Source organism: Magnolia sinica, chromosome 19 (genome assembly GCF_029962835.1).
Source record: "Magnolia sinica isolate HGM2019 chromosome 19, MsV1, whole genome shotgun sequence".
Lineage (NCBI taxonomy): Eukaryota > Viridiplantae > Streptophyta > Magnoliopsida > Magnoliales > Magnoliaceae > Magnolia > Magnolia sinica.
This window is the reverse complement of record NC_080591.1, coordinates 40405827-40429657: the sequence shown is the minus strand read 5'-3', so window position 1 is coordinate 40429657 and position 23831 is coordinate 40405827. Positions and strand designations below refer to the sequence as shown.

Here is a 23831-nt window from a genome sequence, read left to right as displayed (position 1 = left end):
ATGATTTTCTTATCCACATTATCATTAAGACAATCAATACGTGCATTATTATCACTTGGATATCAAGCATGGTGGTCAACTAACATGTTTTATCATCATGCATATATATATATATATATAATATAATATAATATAATATAATATAATATCATCATCATCATTACCATGAGGATCATTTTCACTTCATGATTAACATAAACAATGTCATAAGTGTTTAAATAATTACCCATCCATCATCAATTCATACGTTATAATTCACCATCCATTAAATCTAATCTATCATTTCAAGAAACAACTCACAATCATCATTATCATGTTACCGTATATGTATCATCATCTCACTCATCACTATGTGCATCCTACCTAATGTGACTTCCACACTGGACTTGAACTACATGCAAGGCATGGGGCTGTATGGGTCAAGTATGAGTCTCACTGGTGAACTAATAGGCCAACCCAAGGGCATAAATGTCCAACCACAACACTTTGAATGGTGTGGATCTAATTCCACAACTAAGTCGGCCCCACACATTCCACCAACTAGAAATAATGCACAATCTCAAACATAAAGGATAACATGATAACGTCTCTCATGTTATATATCATATTAGGCCCACTAGCCACATACACAACAAACAAAAAAAATCCAATTATCCAGTTTACGCATTGTAAAATAGGTCTCTCTAAGCATGGTTCACTTGACTAGAGGTAGTATGAAAGGCACGCTGCCCTGTAGGCAATGGGCCTACCCAACAGGCTCAAGGAAGGTTACCATTGTGGGTTTCTCATTCCCCAATGATTTCTCTGTGTTGGGCCCGCTTGGGCCTTAGGTTTGCATCAATTAGATGGGCCCAAGGCCACCTATATCTTAAGAGAATATTTGGACAGCAAGATTTGTCCACTAAATATTTTACAAGTTATACAACACCCATTTATAAAACATGCTAGGTGGACCTTATTACATGAAAGGTAAGGCCCTTACCAGATAGCCCATACTAGATGGCCCACTTAAGGTTTTTAAGCCCAACAATATCTGAGAGTTATTTTTCAGAGTTTAGATACTATATTAAATGCTTTGGGAAGGTGGTGGACCCCCCTAATGTGGCCCCACATAAATTTTACATCAAACAGTTTTTTGGTTTTGCGCAAATGTTGGTTTTTGGCCATCTTCAATTCAGATTTATGATCGTGTGGGACCCATATATGGTGAAAGGAGGGATTCATCTGGTAGCTCTATGTAGAGGCTTTAAAAGGTATAAGGCAAGCCTCATAGATTGGGTGTTTACAATTTACGGTGATGTCCCAAACATGGGTACTTGGAGGAAATGTGCAGGAAACATAGTGCAGAATTAGTTTTGGCCCAATTTTGAGTATGTCCCATGATCATAAGGGACCACCTTTTAGTGTGCCTTCTAGTGCCTTTGGTAGTACTATATATGTACTTTAAAAAGTATAAGCTAGGACCAACTGGTTGTGTACACATAATATTTGGTATAGGGCCAAACATAGGTACTTTAATTTTTTGCACATAATTTTTTGCACAACTATGCCTGGCCACATTTTGGGATCCACTCCCTGATCATGTGGGGTCTGATTTAGCCCGAGTAAAATATTATTTATCTATTCATTGGTATACATTAAAGGTCCTAAGTGGTGGCCTACTCATATCTCCAACATGTGGTCCACTACAGAGGCCCAAAGTTAGTACAAAACACAAATAATCAGACAATTTTTAGAAATAGGGTCTGTCACAACTTAGGGCCCAATTTCCAAACACTTAGGGATCATTCCTGACAAAAAGGTGTGACATCCCAGCTTACTTATATAAGGATTAACCATCCCCTAAAGTGAGACCTTAACTACAAAGTGTGGGGCCCACTACAAGGTGTTGCATGGAAAATTTCAACAAACAGAAAGTGCAAAGGAAATTAAATAAATCCAATGGCAAGTGGGACTACATGCTAGCAAAGCATAGATAAGCGACACACATCAATATACATGGCTATTCAGATTAAATGAACTAATAAAGTACATAAATCAAAAGTAGTCTCACTACTAAGTGGGTCCATAATCCGAGGATGAATGTTATGGTCAACATACATACAACATACAAGTAGCACATGAAATGTCTTGATCAAATATCTATGATTAGCCACTATGCTGGAAAATCTGAGCCAATGGATGGTTTGGGAGTATGTCATTTAGGCTGTATATAGGTTTCCAATCATACAGAGCCTGGGATCCATCTGAACCATACAAAACAATTTAAGGTTTATCCTTACAGAAGTATCTATCGGTCTAGAATTTTCTAAATTTTATCATGAAAGAATTTGACCATAAGGATCATACATATGATTGTTTACTATCTTAAGTAAGTTAAGAACAAATATCAAATACATCTGACCATTGTAGTCACGAATATGGCCCACACAAGAATGGTTATAACAAGCCCCCAAATACATCTTTTGTATAAGGCTAAGATCTCATCCATCTGAACTCCGATTGAGGCTTATTATATATTGCTGGAAAGCTATTTCGATTTTCTATGAATCCAATGGAACATGTATTTTTAATACATTCGTTAAAGGAATTAAAAATGGGTCTGTTGTTGGCAAATCGGAATCTTGCATGTGCTGCTGGACAACAACCAAGTAAGCTTGATGTTACGGATGATTGGACTGTTGGATGGCTACGAAATTTGGCCCAGAGTTAGATCATATTATAGTTCATTCCCAAGTTTCAACTCCGATCTTGTCACGATTGATTTTATATGATTTTTAAAACTTTCTATCCAGATACAAAAACAGGATTACATGTGAAAGGTGTGGATATGATGTGCATCATGGTGGGCCATTGGCCATACCTAGGGTCCAAAATGGGATCCCTACCATTAACCAGTAGGTCCCACTTGTCCCATGCATAACAAATAAAAAAAATTATCCTATAAAACACCCACCTCTATCTCCTTCTTTGTTTCTAGGACTTCTTAGCTTCCAAGCTCCTTCTTTAATGGTGGATGATGGTGTTTTGAGGGTGGGATGGGTGAGAATGGTTAGGAAAAGGGGCTGAGCTATGGGGTTTCTTCTTCTCTCCTAGAGCTCTAATGGTTTCTTGGGAGAGAGAAGAATGCTAGAGAAATGAGAGAGATGGGGTAGTCATGGAAGGGAAGCATGATGGTGTGTAAGGCCATGATGGTGGTGTAATAATAGTTGTAAGAGGTGATGATGAGTTGTAAGAGGCATGGGAAGAGAGAGAGGGTAGCATGCTAGTAATGATGGGTTGTAAGGCATGTGTGGGGCTAGGCATGATGTCATGATAGGTATAGGTTAGGCTAGGATAGGTAGGCATGATGTCATGTAATGATGATTTTAGTTGTAGAGATCCTTTCTTATTTGGAATCCCTCAGGGCCTGCAATGCGCGGTATTTGTCGAGATTATACGTGGCCACAACTCCTAGCCTAGGCATCGCATGGTGCACAAGACATGGCGTTGGAACCGCGGCGACGGTGCAGTCGCAATGGTACAGGTTTAGAGTCGAACCGACTCAGATCTTTAGGATGCGACTTAAGGTCTCGTGCAAACACTGTCTACAGGCTGCAGGTCGCTAGAATTCGATGGGGAGGATCGTGGGAGTCCAAGAAATGGTATGGTACTAGGATATGGGCCTTACGGGAACTCTTTCCTTTCTCCTTGAAAGAGAAAGCTAAGACATGGTTGCACTCACTACGTTCTCGATCTATTGGCACATGGAATGACATGATGAAGGAGTTTATAAAAAATTCTTTCCATACCATAAGACAAACACCATCAAGAAGTCAATCATGAACTTCACCCAAAAGGAAGATGAAACATTCTTCCAATGTTGGGAGTGGTTCAAGGATCTCGTCAGTTCATGCCCACAACACGATTTTGAAACGTGGTGCATAACAACTTTCTTCCGTGATGGACTAACATCTTCCATGCGCCAATTTATCAAGACAATGTGCAATGGAGAATTCATGAACAAAAATGTCGATGAGGTGTGGGATTACTTTGACAAATTCCCTGAAACCGTACAATCATGGGACATCACCCCAAAACCTAGCACCACATCTAAGCTTACTCACACGAGGGAGAGGGGTGGGATATACTTGCTGAAAGAGGATGATGATATAAATGCTAAAGTGGCCAGTCTCGCATGGAAGGTCGAGGCCATGGAACTTAAGAAGGATAAGGTTAAGGAAGTAGTTTGCGGTATCTGTGCTTGCAACATACATATAACTGAAAATTGCCCAACGATACCTGCTTTTTAAGAGGCATTGAACAAGCAATCAAATGCTATAAACAACTACCAAAGACCTTTCAATGGACCCATCTCTAACACATATAATCCTAGTTGGAGAAATCATCCAAACTTTAGTTGGAGGAATGGACAAACTACTACTCCTCAAGGAATTCTTAACCAATTCTTAAATCAAAAGAAACCTCAAGAGGATCCGGTCTAGAAACATATTCAAAACCAAAATCTTACCAATCAGAGTATATTGTAAACCCTTCAAAACCTTTCAAAGGCCATACAAGGGCGTGAGACAAAAAAATTCAATTGGGAAGAAAGGGATGCTACCAGCTCAACCTCTTCGAATCAAAGGGATCCAAAATTGCAATACAAAATTAGTGATCTAAGCTCTTCGAATTAAATGGAGCAAGCCAAGTCTATCACCACTCTTAGGAGTGGAAAAATAATTGATAAATCTATTCTGGTAAGGATTGAATAGTCCAAGGACCTGGAGGAAGTAACAAAGGATAGACCTAGCATTGCTCCACATGGATTAGAATCGGAACCTCTGAGCAAGCCGATTACTCCATTCCCCGAATGGTTGATTGCACCAAAATCTCTCTCTAACTCTCAGGATATTCTAGAGGTGCTTAAACAAGTGAAGGTCAACATCCCTCTCTTGGATGCCGTGAAACAAATTCCTTCATATGCCAAATTTCTGAAAGACCTAAGCATGACTAAGAGGCGGCAAAGTATCAAAAAGAAATTTTTTTTGGCGGAAAAAGTGAGTGTCATCCTCAAGTAAGATGTGCCAAAAAAATATAAAGATCCCGGTAGCTCAACCATCCCTCGTGTAATTGAGAACTACCGAATTGAGCATGCACTTCTTGACTTAGGAGCCAGCATAAATCTAATTCCTTACATGGTCTATGAACAACTAGGTTTGGGTGAATTGAAACCCACCTGAACCACATTATAACTTGCTGATCGGTTCTTATACTGAGAGGGATAGTTGAGGATGTGTTGGTCCAGGTTGACAAATTTTACTACCCGGTAGATTTTATCGTACTGGATACTCAACCCATTGTGGACATAAGCACTTAAATTCCTATCATTCTTGGTCACCCATTCCTTGCCACATTAAATGCAATCATTAATTGCAGGAATGAAGTCATGAGTTTGTCTTAACATTAGAGTTGAATATCTTTTTCAATACAGGTAAACAATTAAAGGATGATGACGAGTCCCATGACATTAACATGATTGACTCTTTCGTAGAAGATAGAACACTTTTGACTTTATCCTCTAACCCTCTAGAGACATTCTTGGCCCACTCCCATGATTTTGATGATGATATGATTAAGGAGATGAGGACCATGCTGGATATCGTGCCAGTACTTGAAGTTAACTGGTGGAGGCCACAATTTCAAGAATTGCCTTAAACTAATGTAATGCCTCACCGTCTAACCTCAAAGCACCGAAGCTTGACCTAAAACCTTTGCCCTTTGAGTTGAAATACAGGTTAAGATGAGACATGCCCAGAGGTGATTTCTTCCCACCTTGACCAGGAACAGGAGAGTATGCTTACACTACCAAAAAAAGGGGCAAAGGCTACGGATAAAATCCGTAGCCATAAACTTATGGCTATAGTTTTAGTCCGTAGCTAGTCCGTAACACGACCGTCGTCGTAGGTGCCGTAACAATAGGTCTGGAACCTATGGCTACGGATTTAATCCGTAGCTATAGGTTAAACAGCTATAGATATAATCCGTAGTAATTATATCTGTAGCGAAAACTTCAAACAACTACAGATATTATTTATAGCTGAAAGTCCGTAGCAATCTGCTAAAATTGAAAAGGCTATACTTGTCTGATTAGTGGCTACGGTCAATATTCGTAGCTATATTTTACATTGAAAAATTAAATCATTCGTTCATTTAATTACCACCTGTACAATCATTCATTCATTCAATTACAATCCTTCATTCATTTAATTATAATCCTTCATTCATTCAATTACAATGCTTCATTCAATTACAATGCTTTATTCAATCAATTACAATTACAATCCTTCATTCAATCATTTACAATTACAATCAATTACAGTTACAATTACAATAATGCTGAAAATACAAATCTTTGTCTTCATTAGAGAAATGTGCTCGACTTCACCCTGAAATTTTAACAGCTTTATATATTCCATCATCCTACAAACAGTCATGTCATTCATAAATTAGAATGCCCATTGGGGAAAAGAAAGACAGTGAAAGAAGTGCATCACGTATAACAACTTTTTTTTCTTAATGAATTAAAAAAAAACTCAAAGAGGAATGAAATTGACACAAAAGAAATGGTCTCACCATACGATTATAGGTTTTGGTATAGGTTTAGGTTATAGGTTTAGGTTAAGTTTAGGCTATAGATTATAATTAAGTTTAGGTTATAGGTTAAGGTTTAGGTTATAGGTTTTGGTTTAGGTTTAGGTTTAGGTTAAGGTTTAGGTTTAGGTTAAGGTTTAGGTTTAGGTTATAGGTTATAGCTTTTGGGAACTTGATTATAGGTTAAGGTTTAGGTTTAGGAAATTGGGTTCAGGTTCGGGATCGGATTTAGGTTTGGGTTTAAGGATTTGAGAATATATTTATATTTTAAGTTTAGGTTAAGTTAAAGGTTTAGGGAAAGGTTATAAGCTTAGGTTAGATTTAAGTTTAGGTTTAGGTTTAGGTTATAGGTTATAGCTTTAGGGAATTGAGAATGGGTTATGGTTTAGGTTTAGGAAATCGGGTTCAGGTTCGAGATTGGGTTTAAGTTTGGGTTTTCAAGTTTAGGTTTAGGTTTAGGTTAAAGAGTTGAGATTAGGATTAGGTATAGGTTTAGGTTTAGGGAGAGGTTAGGTTTAGGTTATAGGTTTTGGGATTTGGGAATAGTTTTAGGTTATAAGTATAGGTTTAGGTTAGGTTATAGGTTAAGGTTTAGGGATTTGAGTTTAGGTTATAGGATTAGGTTACGGTATAGGTTTAGGTTATAGGTTTTGGGATTTGAGAATGAGTTCGGGTTTAAGTTATAGGTTTTGGTTTTGGTTTAGGTTATAGGTTTTGGGATTTGAGAATGAGTTCGGGTTTAAGTTATAGGTTTTGGTTTTGGTTTAGGTTATAGGTTTTGATTTAGGTCATAGGTTATAGGTTTATGTTAAGGTTTAGGTTTAGGTTATAGGTTTTGGGATTTGAGAATGAGTTCAAGTTTAGGTTATAGGTTTTGGTTTTGGTTTAGGTTATAGGTTTTGAGATTTGAGAACGGGTTCGGGTTTAGGTTATAAGTTTTGGTTTTGGTTTAGGTTATAGGTTTTGAGATTTGAGAATGGGTTCGGGTTTAGGTTATAAGTTTTAGTTTTGGTTTAGGTTATAGGTTTTTGGATTTGAGAATGGGTTATGGTTTAGGTTTAGGAAATCGGGTTCAGGTTCGGGATTGGATTTAAGTTTGGGTTTTCAAGTTTAGGTTTATGTTTAGGTTAGGGAGTTGAGATTAGGATTAGGTGTAGGTTTAGCTTTAGGAAATTGAGTTTAGGTTATAGGTTTAGGGAAAGGTTAGGTTTAGGTTATAGGTTTTGGGATTTGGGAATAGGTTTATGTTATAAATATAGGTTTAGGTTAGGTTATAGGTTAAGGTTTAGGGATTTGAGCTTAGGCTATAGGTTTAGGTTTAGGGAATTGAGTTTAGATTATAGGTTTTGGGATTTGAGAATAGTTTTAGGTTATAAGCATAGGTTTAGGTTAGGTTATAAGTTAAGGTTTAGGGATTTGAGTTTAAGTTATAGGATTAGGTTTAGGTTTAGGTTTGGGTTTTGGGATTTGAGAATGAGTTCGGGTTTAGGTTATATGTTTTGGTTTCGGTTTATGTTATAGGTTTTGGGATTTGATAATGGGTTCGGGTTTAGGTTATAGGTTATAAGTTTTGGTTTAGGTTATAGGTTTTGATTTAGGTTATAGGTTAACGGTTTAGGTTAAGGTTTAGGTTTAGGTTATAGGTTTTTTGGATTTGAGAATGGGTTCGGGTTTAGGCTATAAGTTTTGGTTTTGGTTTAGGTTATAGGTTTTGGTTTAGGTTATATGTTATAGGTTTATGTTATAAGTTATAGGATTTAAGAATGTGTTCGGGTTTAGTATATAGGTTTTGATTTTGGTTTTGGTTATATGTTTTGATTTAGGTTATAGGTTATAGGTTTTGGTTTTGGTTTTGATTTAGGTTATAGGTTATAGGTTTAGGTTTTAGGTTTAGGTTTTGGTTTTGATTTAGGTTATAGGTTTAGGTTTAGGTTAAGGTTTAGGTTTAGGTTTAGGTTATAAGTTTTGGGATTTGAGAATGGGTTCGGGTTTAGGTTATAGGTTTTGGTTATAGGTTATAGGTTTAGGTTAAGGTTTAGGTTTAGGTTGTCGGTTTTGGGATTTGAGAATGGGTTCGGGTTTAGGTTATAGGTTTTGGTTTTGGTTTAGGTTATAGGTTTTGGGATTTGAGAATGGGTTCGGGTTTAGGTTATAAGTTTTGGTTTTGGTTTTGGTTTAGGTTTAGGTTATAGGTTTTTGGATTTGAGAATGGGTTATGGTTTAGGTTTAGGAAATCGGGTTCAGGTTCGGGACTGGGTTTAAGTTTGGGTTTTCAAGTTTATGTTTAGGTTTAGGTTAGGGAGTTGAGATTAAGATTAGATGTAGGTTTAGCTTTAGGGAATTGAGTTTAGCTTATAGGTTTAGGGAAATGTTAGGTTATAGGTTATAGGTTATAGGTTTTGGTTATAGGTTTTAGGTTTAGGTTTAGGTTATAAGTTTTGGGATTTGAGAATGGGTTCAAGTTTAGGTTATAAGTTTTGGTTTTGGTTTTGGTTATAGGTTTTGGGATTTGAGAATGGGTTCGGGTTTAGGTTATAAGTTTTGGTTTAGGTTATAGGTTTTTGGATTTGAGAATGGGTTATGGTTTAGGTTTAGGAAATCGGGTTCATGTTCGAGATTGGGTTTAAGTTTGGGTTTTCAAGTTTAGGTTTAGGTTTAGGTTAGGGAGTTGAGATTAGGATTAGGTGTAGGTTTAGCTTTAGGGAATTCAATTTAGGTTATAGGTTATAGGTAATAGGTTTTGGGATTTGGGAATAGTTTTAAGTTATAAGTATATGTTTAGGTTATAGGTTATAGGTTAAGGTTTAAGGATTTGAGAATGGGTTCGGGTTTAAGTTATAGGTTTTGGTTTTGGGATTTGATAATGGGTTCGGGTTTAGGTTATAGGTTTTGGTTTTGGTTTAGGTTATAGGTTTTGGTTTAGGTTATAAGTTATAGGTTATAGGATTTGAGAATGTGTTCGGGTTTAGGATATAGGTTTTGAGATTTGATAATGGGTTCGGGTTTAGGTTATAGGTTTCGGTTTATGTTATAGGTTATAGGTTATAGGATTTGAGAATGTGTTCGGGTTTAGGATATAGCTTTTGGGATTTGATAATGAGTTCGGGTTTAGGTTATAGGTTTTGGTTTTGGTTTAGGTTATAGGTTTTAGTTTAGGTTATAGGTTATAGGTTTTGGTTTATAGATTATAGGTTTTGGGATTTGAGAATGGGTTCGGGTTTAGGTTATAGGTTTTGGTTTTGGTTTAGGTTATAGGTTTTGGTTTTGGTTTTGGTTTAGGTTATAGGTTTTAGGATTTGAGAATGGGTTCGGGTTTAGGATATAGGTTTTGGTTTTGGTTATATGTTTTGATTTAGGTTATAGGTTATAGGTTTAGGTTTTAGGTTTTGATTTAAGTTATAGGTTATAGGTTATAGGTTTAGGTTTAGGTTATAGGTTTTGGGATTTGAGAATGGGTTCGGGTTTAGGATATAGGTTTTGGTTTTGGTTTTGGTTATATGTTTTGATTTAGGTTATAGGTTATAGGTTTAGGTTTAGGTTTAGGTTTTAGGTTTTGGTTTTGGTTTTGATTTAGGTTATAGGTTATAGGTTTAGGTTAAGGTTTAGGGAAAGGTAATAGGTTTTGATTTAGGTTATAGGTTATAGGTTTAGGTTTTGGTTTTGATTTAGGTTATAGGTTATAGGTTTAGGTTTAGGTTTAGGTTATAGGTTTTGGGATTTGAGAATGGGTTCGGGTTTAGGTTATAGGTTTTGGTTTTGGTTTAGGTTATAGGTTTTGATTTAGGTTATAGGTTATAGGTTTAGGTTTAGGTTTAGGTTATAGGTTTTGGGATTTGAGAATGGGTTTGGGTTTAGGTTATAGGTTTAGTTTATAGGTTTTGGTTTAGGTTATAGGTTTTAGGTTTAGGTTTAGGTTTAGGTTTAGGTTTTAGGTTTTAGTTTTGGTTTTGGTTTTGATTTAGGTTATAGGTTATAGGTTTAGGTTAAGGTTTAGGGAAAGGTAATAGGTTTTGATTTAGGTTATAGGTTATAGGTTTTGGTTATAAGTTATAGGTTTAGGTTAAGGTTTAAGTTTAGGTTATAGGTTTTGGGATTTGAGAATGGGTTCGGGTTTAGGTTATAGGTTTTGGTTTTGGTTTAGGTTATAGGTTTTGAAATTTGAGAATGAGTTCGGGTTTAGGTTATAAGTTTTGGTTTTGGTTTAGGTTTAGGTTATAGGTTTTTGGATTTGAGAATGGGTTATGGTTTAGGTTTAGAAAATCGGGTTTAGGTTCGGGATTGGGTTTAAGTTTGGGTTTCAAGTTTAGGTTTAGGTTTAGGTTAGGGAGTTGAGATTAGGATTAGGTGTAAGTTTAGCTTTAGGGAATTGAGTTTAGCTTATGGGTTTAGGGAAATGTTAGGTTTAGGTTATAGGTTTTGGTTTCGGTTTAAGTTATAGGTTTTGGGATTTGATAATGGGTTCAGGTTTAGGTTATAGGTTTTAGTTTTGGTTTAGGTTATAGGTTTTGATTTAGATTATAGGTTAACGGTTTAGGTTAAGGTTTAGGTTTAGGTTTAGGTTTAGGTTATAGGTTTTTGGATTTGAGAATGGGTTCGAGTTTAGGCTATAGGTTTTGGTTTTGGTTTAGGTTATAGGTTTTGGTTTAGGTTTTAGGTTTTAGGTTTAGGTTTAGGTTATAGGTTATAGGATTTGAGAATGGGTTCGGGTTTAGGATATAAGTTTTGGTTTTGGTGTAGGTTTAGGTTTAGGGATTTGAGAATACATTTAGGTTTTGTTGGTTTAGGTTTAGGTTTAGGTTAAGGTTTTAGGTCATAGGTTTTGGTTTAGGTTAAGGGTATGGTCCTTGCAAATACAGATATAAACATGGTCATCCGGACAAATGGCCAGGCCCTTCCAATGCTGTCCATAAAAATGGACAGCATCATCATGGTCATAACAGCGGTTCCCTCCTTCCAGGGACCCCCGCTCATCCAAATAGCTCCGACACACATCCGGGTCTGCTCCATTAATTTCGAGCAAATACATAAACACGGCCTGTCCAAATGGCCAGGCCCCTCCAATGTTGTCCATAGAAAATGGACAGCTTCATCATGGTCATAACAGTGGTTCCCACCTTCCAAGGACCCCCACTCATCCGGATAGCTCCGACGCACATCTGGGTCTGCTCCATTAATTTCGAACAAATTTAATGGAGCAAATACATAACCACTTGGCCCCAAATACTTACTTTATAAAAGAAAATTTTCCTTGTTTTTTCAAATTTTCCATTTCGATCTTTTTTGGCCCAAATCCATGTCAATGCATGAGAATCATGCATAAACATGGATTTTAAGCAAAATACATGAGGAAAATTACAACATAAATATCATGCACACGATATCACATAATGTATTGTTTGATGAACTACACATGTGCATTCTTGACAAGAGACGTACCAGATGCTTGAATCTGAAATATGCAGCTCCAACCCTCCCACATGCAACATCCACCTGAAAGAATGCGCATAACCGTCATGCTTGAGTAATCAATACAGTAATGTACAAGTAAAACCGTAAAACTAGAGATACTCACTGCATTTTCAGGATCTCCCTTGCATATATGTACATATGTAGGCATTATTAAATCCATTTTAATAATCATGAGATGGGATATGCTAAGTATGGTAAATATTGTTTATTTAATTGCAGTATTGATTTGTGATTGAAACTCCCCATTTCTCTCTTCTTTCTAATAGGGATGACTCTTTGAGGAGCCATAATTTTTTTTGGAGACTTAAGGCATTGAATGGAGTTGCCACCACGGTTTACTATACAGTTGGTGGGAGAAGATCAGAGAGTGATTAGGTAAGAACATATCCTCATGCAATCATGTGAACGAGGATATAGAGATTTATGAGATGTACTCACAATGTGTCTAGGATAAAAGAAACTGGAGATATCTATGCTACTCTAGATTCCAATGTAAGTGTTTCTTCTCTCCTAAACTATAGGCTCACTCCATATTTCTAATGATATTTCAATGTTTTGTTCAATGTGTATACAGACGGGGTGTGTTTGCACTAGTTCGTTTACTTCAGTCTGGAAGATTTGACTTACAAGTTAGTGTTAGAAGAGCCTGTCTTTGGCATGGATTTAAGTAGCCATTTTGAATGTGACTTACTTGGGGACCAAAATGGGTATGACTCGCCCCGACTTGGTCCCGTTTCATTATCGTACGGTTGTGGCTACTCATTTTTTTTCAGATTGAAACTGATACAACTTGGATGATATTGAGTCATATCATATGATTTTTTAAATCAGTCTTCGGAAACAACTTCTTTTAATGTATTTGCAAAAATGTTAAGAATGTAACCTTTAGACCATGTTTCAATTGGTGGAACTCTAAAAGTGACCATGGAAAAGATGTTGTCCATTGATGTGACATTTTCCATCTATTGTGACAATAAGGTAATGTTTCCATTTCTCCAAAAAACTTTTGAAACTTGTGAATCCTCATATTTCACTTTTTAAACATTAACCATTGTATTTTCCCCTGGAAATCACCAAGACTAAAACAAACCACCTTTTGTAGGATTCTTTTCCACTGATGATGTTATCCACACTTTTCCTCAGATATGGTGATTTCCTTTCTAAACGTACATCAATCCAAACAGGCCTTTAGTTGTCTTATCATCTTCTTAGCCTATGTCCCAGCAATTTGGGGTTGGCTTTTAAATGGTAGATTGGCAGTTTAGATGATTGGCTTTTTATCTCCTCACCCATATAAAGAAAGAAAGAAAGAAAAATTATAAAACTGATGATTTTGTCTTTGTAACTTACAAGGACTGTTGTAGCTAGAGACCTTGAAGGGCCTCAAACTCTACCAGTTAATCTAGCATTAGAGGTAGATGTCCCCTAGGTACAACAGTTAAGGGATTAAATGAAGGTAACACTTAGTTGTCATTCCTTTATTTATCTCATCAATCTAACATTAGAAGTATTTCCTACGCAAATGCACCCCGTAAAAAACAAAGAGAAGTGGAACTCCCTTGGCACAAATTCAACAAGAAAAAAAAAGCTCTTAATATCTTTTCAGTCAATGTGAAAGAAAGTATCTGCTTGAAAAAAAAAAAAAAAAAGCTCTCAATATCTTTTCAGTCAATGTGAAAGAAAGTATCTTTTCAGCCAAAATGCATTTACAGCGCATGTCTTAAATTAGATGGACATGTTGCCAATGTTGTGATACGTGACATGTCATGCATATGATTCAAGTTCACCTAGGTGTATTATTCTCTTACCTTCTTGCCTGGGAACAGCTTTTACAAATCCACGTTCGTCATAACTGAAAGATCCTTGTCCTCTCCCATCTTGCATTTTAATACAATCAGCAGAAGATAGAATCAGGCGAAAAAAAAACATAAAGATGGCAGATTTTCAGAAAAACTGAGAAGACCTAGATCATAGAAACATATTGCACTACAATGTCACTCAAGCCATTTCTTAAATATTGAGTCAAGCCAAACAAAGACTCAGGCGAGTCTTCAAATGTAAAGGTAGAAGAAAATACCAACAGAAGGGAAGAAAACGTGTACCTAGACTCACTACAAGGGTAATCTTTCAATGATGGCCCACTGCTTCTGATAATCACTTCAAGGGTAAGAAAATTACAAAAAGTAAGACTCATGAGATTGACATATGTACAAATAGTGACAAAACTAGCTAGTAATGACAGGAGGCTGAGACATCAAATTATTTATGAAGAACAGGAAAAAACAAAGATAAAATAAATAGTTAAAAACTTTACCATTTCAATATTGAACCTTGAAATGGAAACATTGATCTGTGGGGCTGAAAATACATCAGCCTACATATAAAAATCTCAAGTTAGTTGGGCCTTTGAGGTCCTCAGATGGTAGTAGAAGAAGTCATTACTAATACGTTTTATAAGAAAACTCTTGAAATTAACCATCAAGCATTTTAAAAATGTCTCTTGGAAAAGGAATGAAAAGTACATAACTCACCTTGATGCCCATTCTCCCTCCTCCTTTACCCGGGCTTGGGAACGGCAATGCAAGGAGTTGCATTGGCGAAGTTAAAAAGGGGCTTAGGCTCGATTTGGCTTGTTGTGTGGGTTCTTGTTTGGTTAGACAGAAAATTTTCCTATTTGTACAATAAGGAGATAATTTAATTTATGTCCTTTGTTTTCAAAAAATTGTATGTGAAGATCCCTATTTGGAGATGTTGGTGTAATTTGTTTTTCTAGATTTTGCAGAAGTTTCTTGATGTTTTGCAGTGAGAAGAATTTTATTACAGATGATTGTGTAAAAACCAGCTTTTGATGTCTTCCTGCTGCAAAATGGTATGCTTTATGGTTAGTCTGAGTTGGCGGTTTGGATGGCTGTTGTTATGCTTGGTATGTATCCAGGGTCCAGTGTACGGTGGTGGTCTGGTTGTATCATTTTATTGGTGGGCTTGTTATTTATAATGGTTATGTAGTTTGTTTCCACTTCAGTCACATGAGGAACCCCTCTCTGTACACTCATTTTCTTCATTGCAATAATACTCAAGTAGTGAGCTCCCAACTTTTTGAATAATGTAATTCTCTGTTGCCCGCTTGAAATTCTATTATCTTCTATTTCATGGTTTAAAAACTCAAAATTGACTTTCCAAAAGTAAATATACATATAGAAATGACCACATCAAAATAATGTTACAAACAGAAAAAGAGAACCTTCCCACATACAGGTGCAACTTCTGGAAGAAGATACATTGAATAAAAATAGGCACAATTTCTGATTGATCTGATTGAGTTACAGAAGTTAGCACTTTTGTTTAATACATCATATGACAAAGATGGTTATGGTTGGGTTCTCTATAAGAAATTGGCTCCAAAACAAACAATGATGCCAGATTCATCAATTTTTAGATTGTGGACTATTCTTAATTCAGAAAACATCCTGAATAATTCAAGCCATTTATTCTATAATTTAAGAGAGGGAACCTAAAAACGTCCAAAAATATCATTTTCTAAGATATTTTATATTTCAAAATAAAACCATAAGCAATGTGTAGATCTCATTTGACCAATTCCTGCAACAATGGGGGAAGGAAGAATAAGGAAAACTTTTTTATCTCTCCATTTCTATGGAATCATAAATAATTGCCTTCCTGCACCTTTTCTTGAGTTCCTAACTTCTAAACTCAACCATAAACCATGGCCTTGGGTAAGATAGATGGCCCTGGAACAACAGATATCAGGCATGGCCCATAAGAATTACACATGAATACTAATAAACCACACATTAACGTAGTAATATCCATGAATAACCACTTACCTTGCAAATGTTAGAACACCAATTAGTCAACCATCATATATAAGATTGAGCAAGGAGTAAAACATTCATAGCTGAATAGCCTGAGCTTCTTTAATCCATTTTTTTAGTTTAAAAAGTAAAGTTCAGTCATTAACCAGATTATTTATAGGAAGAAGCATAGGCATTCTCATTTTTCCAGAGAAGCTTAGAATTCTAACATAAGCAGACTTTAGGTTTGTCAGTCATGCAACGAAGCTTCTTGAACCATTTATATTTGATATACTAATAAGGTTTGTACAGTAACCTGAAAAGTAAATCTGACCCTGCATGTTCTTATTGGAGCTTACCACAAATGGGGAAGAAATGACACTTTTTTATACTCTTGCCTGAACTTACTGTCATTTACCTGTCCAATATTTAAAGTCAAAAGAAACAAACATTAGCCTGTGAGCTTGAGTACTTCAGAAGCTGTGGAAAAGCTATAAATACCTTCTCTCAAGCATTTTACCAAACAGCCTCAAGGCATCATCAATGCTACCACAGTTGGCATCATTATTGTAAATATAAGAACAAAAAATCATGCAAATCAGATCATTGAAGAAGCTTCTATCCTTAATGATCTCATAACCAAAAAGGACTCATTTCTACAATCAATGATCTCTCCACTAAAACCATAAATCAACATTTCAAAAAGCAGAACAAGGAATTCAACAAAGATAAACCTAATTCCGATCAAATCTCAATTCAACATAGATTACAAGAAAGGAAATGAAGGAAGAACAATATACCTGATTTTTTACCGCCGATCACTCCCTCGAAACCCTAATTTCCATCGGAAAACGACACACCCAGAATAAGAACTACGGAAATACCACTACACGCACCTCGCACCTTCAAAGCTCCAGGCCTTTCTCGATCTCTGGACATGATTTTTGCCTTGGACTATCAATCGGACAGAGGAGAGAGCGCCATCCCAGGACATGGATGTTGGGAGAGGAGGGTTTGGGTTTGGGTTGAGAAGGAGAGTGGGAGAGAGAGATAGAGAGGGCGGAGATGCGTTGGAGAGAGAGCGAGGAGAATGAGAAGATGGAGCAGAGACCAGGAGGGAGAGAGAGGATCGGGGAATGGAGGGACAGAGGATTAGGGAACGGAGAGAGAGAGAGAGAGAGAGAGAGAGAGAGAGAGAGAGAGAGAGAGAGAGAGTATTGGGTGCGGCTCCGTTTTTTAGCATGCGCCCAATTTTGGGCATCCTTTCGTGAGACGGACCTGGACGGTCCTATCAAGAGCTCTATGGGGTCCACCATGATGTATTTGGGTTATCCATTCCGATCATTAATTTTAATAAATTATTTTAGATCATGATCCCAAACTTAAAGTAGATTGAACACCCAAGTGGACCACACCATAGGAAGCAAATGTGATTTTATCTCCATGTTTCCTACCGTGTGGTCCACTTGAGCCTTCGATCTACCTGAGTTTTTACTTCCTATCCTAAAATAATATTTCAAAATAGATGAACTGCTTAGATATAACATATATATATTTTTAAGCCCTATAGGGCCCCTTACACCACCGTTAATTAGGAATGGTGTAGTAACATTTTAGCCACGGATTAAAACCGTAGTGATATTAGCTATGGTTTATATCCGTAGCAAAAAACTGACGTAGTTTGTATCTTTTGCCCCTTTTTTTGGTAGTGTTATCTCTGCTCTCATTGAACATAAGGGAGCCCTTGGATGGTCGATTGCAGACCTCAAGGGAATTGACCCTTCAATCTATACTCACCGCATTTATCTAGAGGATATGTGAAGACCTCCTGACAACCACAACGTAGATTAAATCTAAACATGAAGGAAGTAGTTAAGGTCGAGGTTCTTAAGCTATTGGATGTGGGTATCATATACCCTATATCCGATAGTCAATGGGTGAGTCCAATTCAGGTGGTTCCTATGAAGTTTGGAATCACCGTCATAGCCAATGCTGACAATGAACTTGTGCCAACTAGAGTCACTACTGATTGGAGAATGTGCATTAACTACAAGAAGTTGAATACCGTTATAAGGAAAGACCACTTTCCTTTGCCTTTCATCGATCAAATTTTGGAAAGGCTAGCTGGTCATTCCTATTACTATTTCTTTGATGGATATTCTGGCTACAATCAGATCGAGATAGCCCTTGAAGATCAGGAAAAGACCACATTCACATGTCCCTTTAGCACTTTTCCTTATCGAAGGATGCCATTCAGACTGTATAATGCCCCTGCTACTTTTCAACGATGCATGATGAGTATTTTTTCTGACATGGTAGGGCAATATCTAGAGGTCTTCATGAACGATTTCTCTGTTTTTAGTCTATCCTTCAGCGATTGTTTAGAAAATCTTAAATGTGTGCTGAAGCGATGTGAGGAAAATAACTTGGTACTAAATTGAGAGAAGTGACATTTCATTATTCGTAAGGGAATTGTCCTTGGACATATCATCTCATTCAAAGGAATTGAGGTAGATAAGGCTAAGAATGATCTTATCTCTAACTTACATCCACCCAAGAACATACGCGACGTGCGATCATTCTTAGGACACGCCGGATTCTATAGAAGATTCATAAAGGACTTTAGTCACCTCTCGCATCCTTTTTGCAATCTACTTCAAAAGGATATACCATACGAGTGGACTGAGCAATGCCTGGAATCTTTTTCTAAGCTTAAGAGCATGCTAACCACTACACCGATCATGCAGCCACCCGACTGGAACCTTCCTTTTGAACTTATGTGCAATGTATCCGACTATGCTCTTGGGGCGGTGTTAAGTCAAAGAAAAGATAAGAAGCCCTACGTTATACATTATGCAAATAGAACCTTAAATTCTACCCAAGTGAATTACTCTACTATGGAGAAGGAGCTCTTAGCCGTAATATTTGCTTTGGACAAATTTAGGTCTTACTTGATCGGATCCAAGATCATCATCTACACTAATCATGCGACACTTAAGTATTTTCTTTCTAAGAATGATGCTAAGCCCCGCTTGATAAGATGGATCCTCCTACTTCAGGAATTTGATTTGGAAATAAAAGATAAAAAGGGAGTAGAGAACGTAATGGCTGACCATCCTTCCCGCCTTAATCTCCCCGATTCCCTTGAGATGACACATATAAATGACATGTTCCCTGACGAATAATTGTTCAAAGTCTCCCATTCACCTTGGTTTGCTGACATTACTAATTATCTTGCTATAGGTTTCACACCGACACATTAGATTGTGCAAGATAAGAAAAAATTCTTTGCCAAGGTTCGTAAGTTCTTCTAGGATGATCCATACTTGTTTAAATATTGCCCAGACCATATCTAAAGGAGATGTGTACCAGACAATGACCAACACATTCTTTGAAAATCATTCACACCTGGTCAGAAAGTCCCTTTGTACAATTCTCAGTTACATCACTTTTCGGGTAAACTCCGATCTCGTTGGACTGGCCCTTTCACAGTTACTAATGTCTATCCTCATGGGGCCGTCGAGATTCAGAATCCAAACGATGGGAATGATTTCAAAGTGAATAGACATCGGTTAAAGCCATTTGTTAAAAAATTTGGTTCAGAGGACATATCCATACCTCTGAATGATCATGTTTACTAAGATTAACCTCCTAGTTTGACGAAGGTGTAGTTAAGTTTACTGCTTTCCGCAATTTTATGATAGTTTGCTTATCGTCTATTTTAAGATAGTTTGCTTATCGTTTGTTTGAGTCTTTTGTGCTAACCTATTTTTCACACTAAGATCATTGGAAAAGCTTCAAAATTCCTTCTTAAGGTACTATTACTTCCCTTTTTATTTTCATTGCCTCTTTTGCATTACATGTTTATTTCTTTTACATTGATGACAATATAGATTTTAGGTTGGGGATGAGATATTAGGTAAACTAATCAGTTATTTTCTTAGTCCTTAAGCAAAAAAAAATTACGGAAAAGTGCCAAATTTTTGAAAATTGAAAGTATAAGATGCTTAATGTTGATGATTTATGTCTCTTAGATTCAGTTACTTGGAGATTTCAAAGTAAGTTCAAATTTTCAATCCCTGATTAGGAGTTTTAAACATTAATCAAGTTATGATGTCATATGTCACATCTGGCTTTCACATTAAAGCTTCAGTCACATTGAATTGTTAACTTAGTGATGATTTAACATGAAAGGAACTAATCTGGGGAATTTGTCCATTATGTTCAAAAAAAAAAACAAGTTGTCTTCGAAAAGGCTACCTATTAAAGGTCTTTAAAAAGGTTAACATAGCGTGAAAACCATCAATGGAAAAATAAAAAGATAGAGGAATAAAAGAGGGAATTAAAAGATGTACTGTAAGGTAAGTTTCAGTTCAGGTTTTGGTTGTCTTGAATGCTCTCTGGATTATTAACGTTATCATGGAAATGAAGAATTGAACCTCTGATTGTGATAAGTCTAGACTTCATTATGCACCTATGGAACTTAAGGTTTGGAATTGTTTTAATTGATGAATTAATGCTTTGAACTTGATTATGAAGTTTACCGACTGCTAGAGTTTAAGAGAGAATAATGCTCAACATTGATGTATTTTGAAACTCTATTATCTGGATTATTTTTTAAACTTCTTAAGCTTATGAAAATTATACAATGGTTTCAAAATATTTTTCGCATACTTTGCTTGGGACAAGCAAAATGCTGGTTGGGGATTATGTTGAGGGTTAAATATTGCATATTATCCCCCATTTATATCTTAGTTTTATGAACACGATAATGCTTAATGTTCTATTTTACTTATGTTTGTGTTGTAAGGTAAATTTAAGAGCTTAGATTGAAAAGGGTGCTAAAAGCATGGATGAAGGGATGGATCTTAAGAGACCAAGTGTAACGCCCCATGTTTTTAAGACCCGAGTATATAACCCGTTTCTCAAAAAACCGAGTGTTAGCTTATAAAATTCAGTGTAATTTTGAACCATTTATCATTAATCAAAGTTAACAATAACGAAGCTAGAGTAAACCATGCATTGAATTAAAACATTCCAACCATAATGAAACTTTAAATGTAGCGCCCATACAGGACTTATCCAATCACAAATAGCAAAGTTCATATAAGCAAAAACAGGAGTCTATCAACTAATAGTAGAGCTCAACATGGGGCCACAGGGACCCCGTCTAGCTCCCCAGCTACCCGATCTGCTCTAGCAATCCAGTAAACAACATCGGCTCCCTCTACACCCGCATCAACTGTTACGGTTTGATAGCGTCAATGGCTATCGTAGTGAGGAGCACCCTCTAAGATTGCGCACTCATCATTCATAATCCAATATAAATTGCAAATCGTGAAATTATATACACTAAACAAGACATTTCATATTCATACTCATATTAAGAAAATCAAGCCAATCAACAGAATTTCATCATAAGCACAATATAATGGTAGTCGCAATATAAGGGAAATATATCTAGATAACAAAACAATCAAATATACGATTTTCTATTGCACCCGAAATCACATTGTATGTGAACTCCGCAAGATGGCTAGAAAATTGATAAGTGGACTTCAGCTCCACCCGGAAATCATGGTACAAGTGAATTCGCGAGGCGAATAGAAAATCACCCTTTAAACCTCTCCTTCACCCGAGAAGGCTATCGTACGTGAACTCCGCAAGATGGCTAGAAAATCGATAAGCGAACTTCAGCTCTACCCGAAAATCATGGTACGACTGAAGTTCATAAGATGAAGAGACAATCAACATACAAACTCTAGACCAGCCGAAAATCATATCGTATGTGAACACCGCAAGATGGCTAGAAAATCGATAAGCGAACTTCAGCTCCACCCGGAAATCATGGTATGACTGAACATCGCAAGATGGCTAGGAAACGAATATACAAACATCTACTTCACTTGAAAATCATATCGTACGTGAACACCTCAAGATGGCTAGGAAATCGCTAAGCGAACAACCGCTACACCCGAAAATCATGGTACGACTGAACACCGCAAAATGAAGAGATAAACAACACATAAACTCTAGACCACCCGAAAATCATATCGTACGTGAACACTGCAAGAAGGTTAGGAAATCGCTAAGCGAACACCCGCTCCACCCGAAAATCATGGTACGAATGAACACCACAAGATGGCTAGGAAACCAACAAGATATGCGAATATAACCATCAAGCCACAAAAGGGCACTAATGACCCATTAAAGCCACGAAGGGCAAATAAACGATCTAAGCCACGTAGGGTGAGTAAGCGGTTCAAGCCATGTAAGGCAAGGTGTGATATATGGATCGTAAGTTGGTGAGTTCGGGACAGGTTCATTCATTATATCGCTCAATCGCAACCGACCAACATATAGTTAATTAAAAATATACGACTAAAGATAGCATGTTATCACCAAATCATTTATGCATGTTATAATTAAAGAGATATATTCATTATCTACCATAGGAATTAGGTGCGCATCATATTATCATATTCACATATTCACATTAAGTAGCAAAATCAAGTAACTTAGGAGATATTGAATGAAAAGGATTAAGGCATCATCTATTGGTTAATGAATTTAAGTGGGAAGCTCAAAGGGTGAGTCCTCACCTTTGATCAATTATTAGATGTAATCAACTTGAATCCAATCGTAATGTTCACACCTACTTGACTTCAACAAGAGTGATCTAAGGTAGCCTCTACTAAATACCTACACTCAACCAACACAAGAAGATAAATAACATAGCTATTTATTATTTTATTTATACTAATAAAAGGTGACTAGAGAGTCAGCTCACCTTGGTCCAACTTAGGGTTGATTTGATTTTACTTGATCAAGTAGGCAAGTCTCAACATGAAAATTTTAGAGCTTTGAGATAGTCGGTAAGATAATCATAACCGCCCTTAAGGCAAGGCCTCCTATAGTGGTGGAACCTTAATGAAGCTCAATCGCTCGGGTCTCCTCAAGACCTCACGAAGAGCACTGAGTTGGCAAGTTTGTTAGTTGGTGCAATACGAGTGTGACTTAGCTCAACCCAATCCCAAAACTCAAAGTCCGATTCATAAAACAATTATCCATACCATCTCCATTGAGAAACCTAACCTAAAGGACATCCCAAAAATGAGTCAAACTCTACTTTAAATAAGCCCAAGTGCACTGGGTTGATGATCTAGTGACAGGATAGAGCTCTAGGTGCAAAATGGCTCATAAACTCAATTTTAGATGGAGTTTGCTGAACTGATGGCTAACCACAAACGATTTAATTAACTCATCACAACCAAAGGTCATCTAAAGCCCATGCCCCAGCTAAGTGTAGATACAGGGGATCAGTAATGCATACAGGCCAAGAGCTAAGTGGAAAGGGAAACAACTTACTGAGTTCTCGAAACTCGCCCTCATCTCTCACCCCTTTGCTGAACTAGAGAGGATCATTCTCACCTTGGCTCGAACTGAGTTAGACTCAGCAGCTTCCAGGGACGAGCACACAACTGCCCAATGCGGTTTGTTGCTGGGACGTTCCACAGCAACCTGGACCGAGTCAATCTGGGCTTAACTCGGCAGCCCCAACCTCCTCTCTCTCACTTTTCTTTCCCCCCTTTTTTTTGCACTGTCCAGCAACCCTGGACCGAGCCAGCGCCTGAGTCACACTCAACTCGACTGGGTCGGGTTGGTGCGACAGCAGCAGCAACATCTGCACTTCTCTCCCTTGATTTTCCGCCTTTCTCTTCCTCTCGTTTTTTTTCTTTTTTTGCCCCTATTGCTGGAAATGTCCAGCAACGCCTGAATCCAGATGGAGTTCAGCTGGACGGTGATGAGGCAGCAATGGAAGATTTCCTTCCTCTCTTCTCTATCTCTTATTTCTTCGTTGCCTTGCCAGCAAACTCGCAGCCAGCAAGTCGCTGTGAAACAGGGCACGGCAACGGC

General features: G+C 37.2%; 2 long non-coding RNA genes and 1 other non-coding gene across 4 annotated transcripts; all 3 read right to left on the bottom strand.

Moving 5' to 3' along the window:
• Window positions 1-3803: 3803 nt before the first annotated feature.
• On the bottom strand, window positions 3804-3910 carry LOC131235923 (small nucleolar RNA R71). Its single transcript, XR_009166436.1, has one exon. It is a non-coding gene; the product is annotated as a small nucleolar RNA R71 (small nucleolar RNA).
• A 9902-nt stretch (window positions 3911-13812) lies between these two features.
• On the bottom strand, window positions 13813-16827 carry LOC131234945 (uncharacterized). 2 transcript variants are annotated; one of them, XR_009165848.1, is made up of 5 exons: window positions 16715-16827; window positions 16249-16332; window positions 14417-14476; window positions 14205-14259; window positions 13813-13979 (listed from the first exon to the last, which is right to left on the bottom strand). It is a non-coding gene; the product is annotated as an uncharacterized LOC131234945 (long non-coding RNA). The 2 variants fall into 2 exon arrangements; XR_009165847.1 differs by having other exon boundaries at window positions 16249-16812.
• A 4241-nt stretch (window positions 16828-21068) lies between these two features.
• Window positions 21069-23480, bottom strand: LOC131235083 (uncharacterized). Its single transcript, XR_009165926.1, has 3 exons — window positions 22705-23480; window positions 22517-22616; window positions 21069-21156 (listed from the first exon to the last, which is right to left on the bottom strand). It is a non-coding gene; the product is annotated as an uncharacterized LOC131235083 (long non-coding RNA).
• Window positions 23481-23831: the final 351 nt, after the last annotated feature.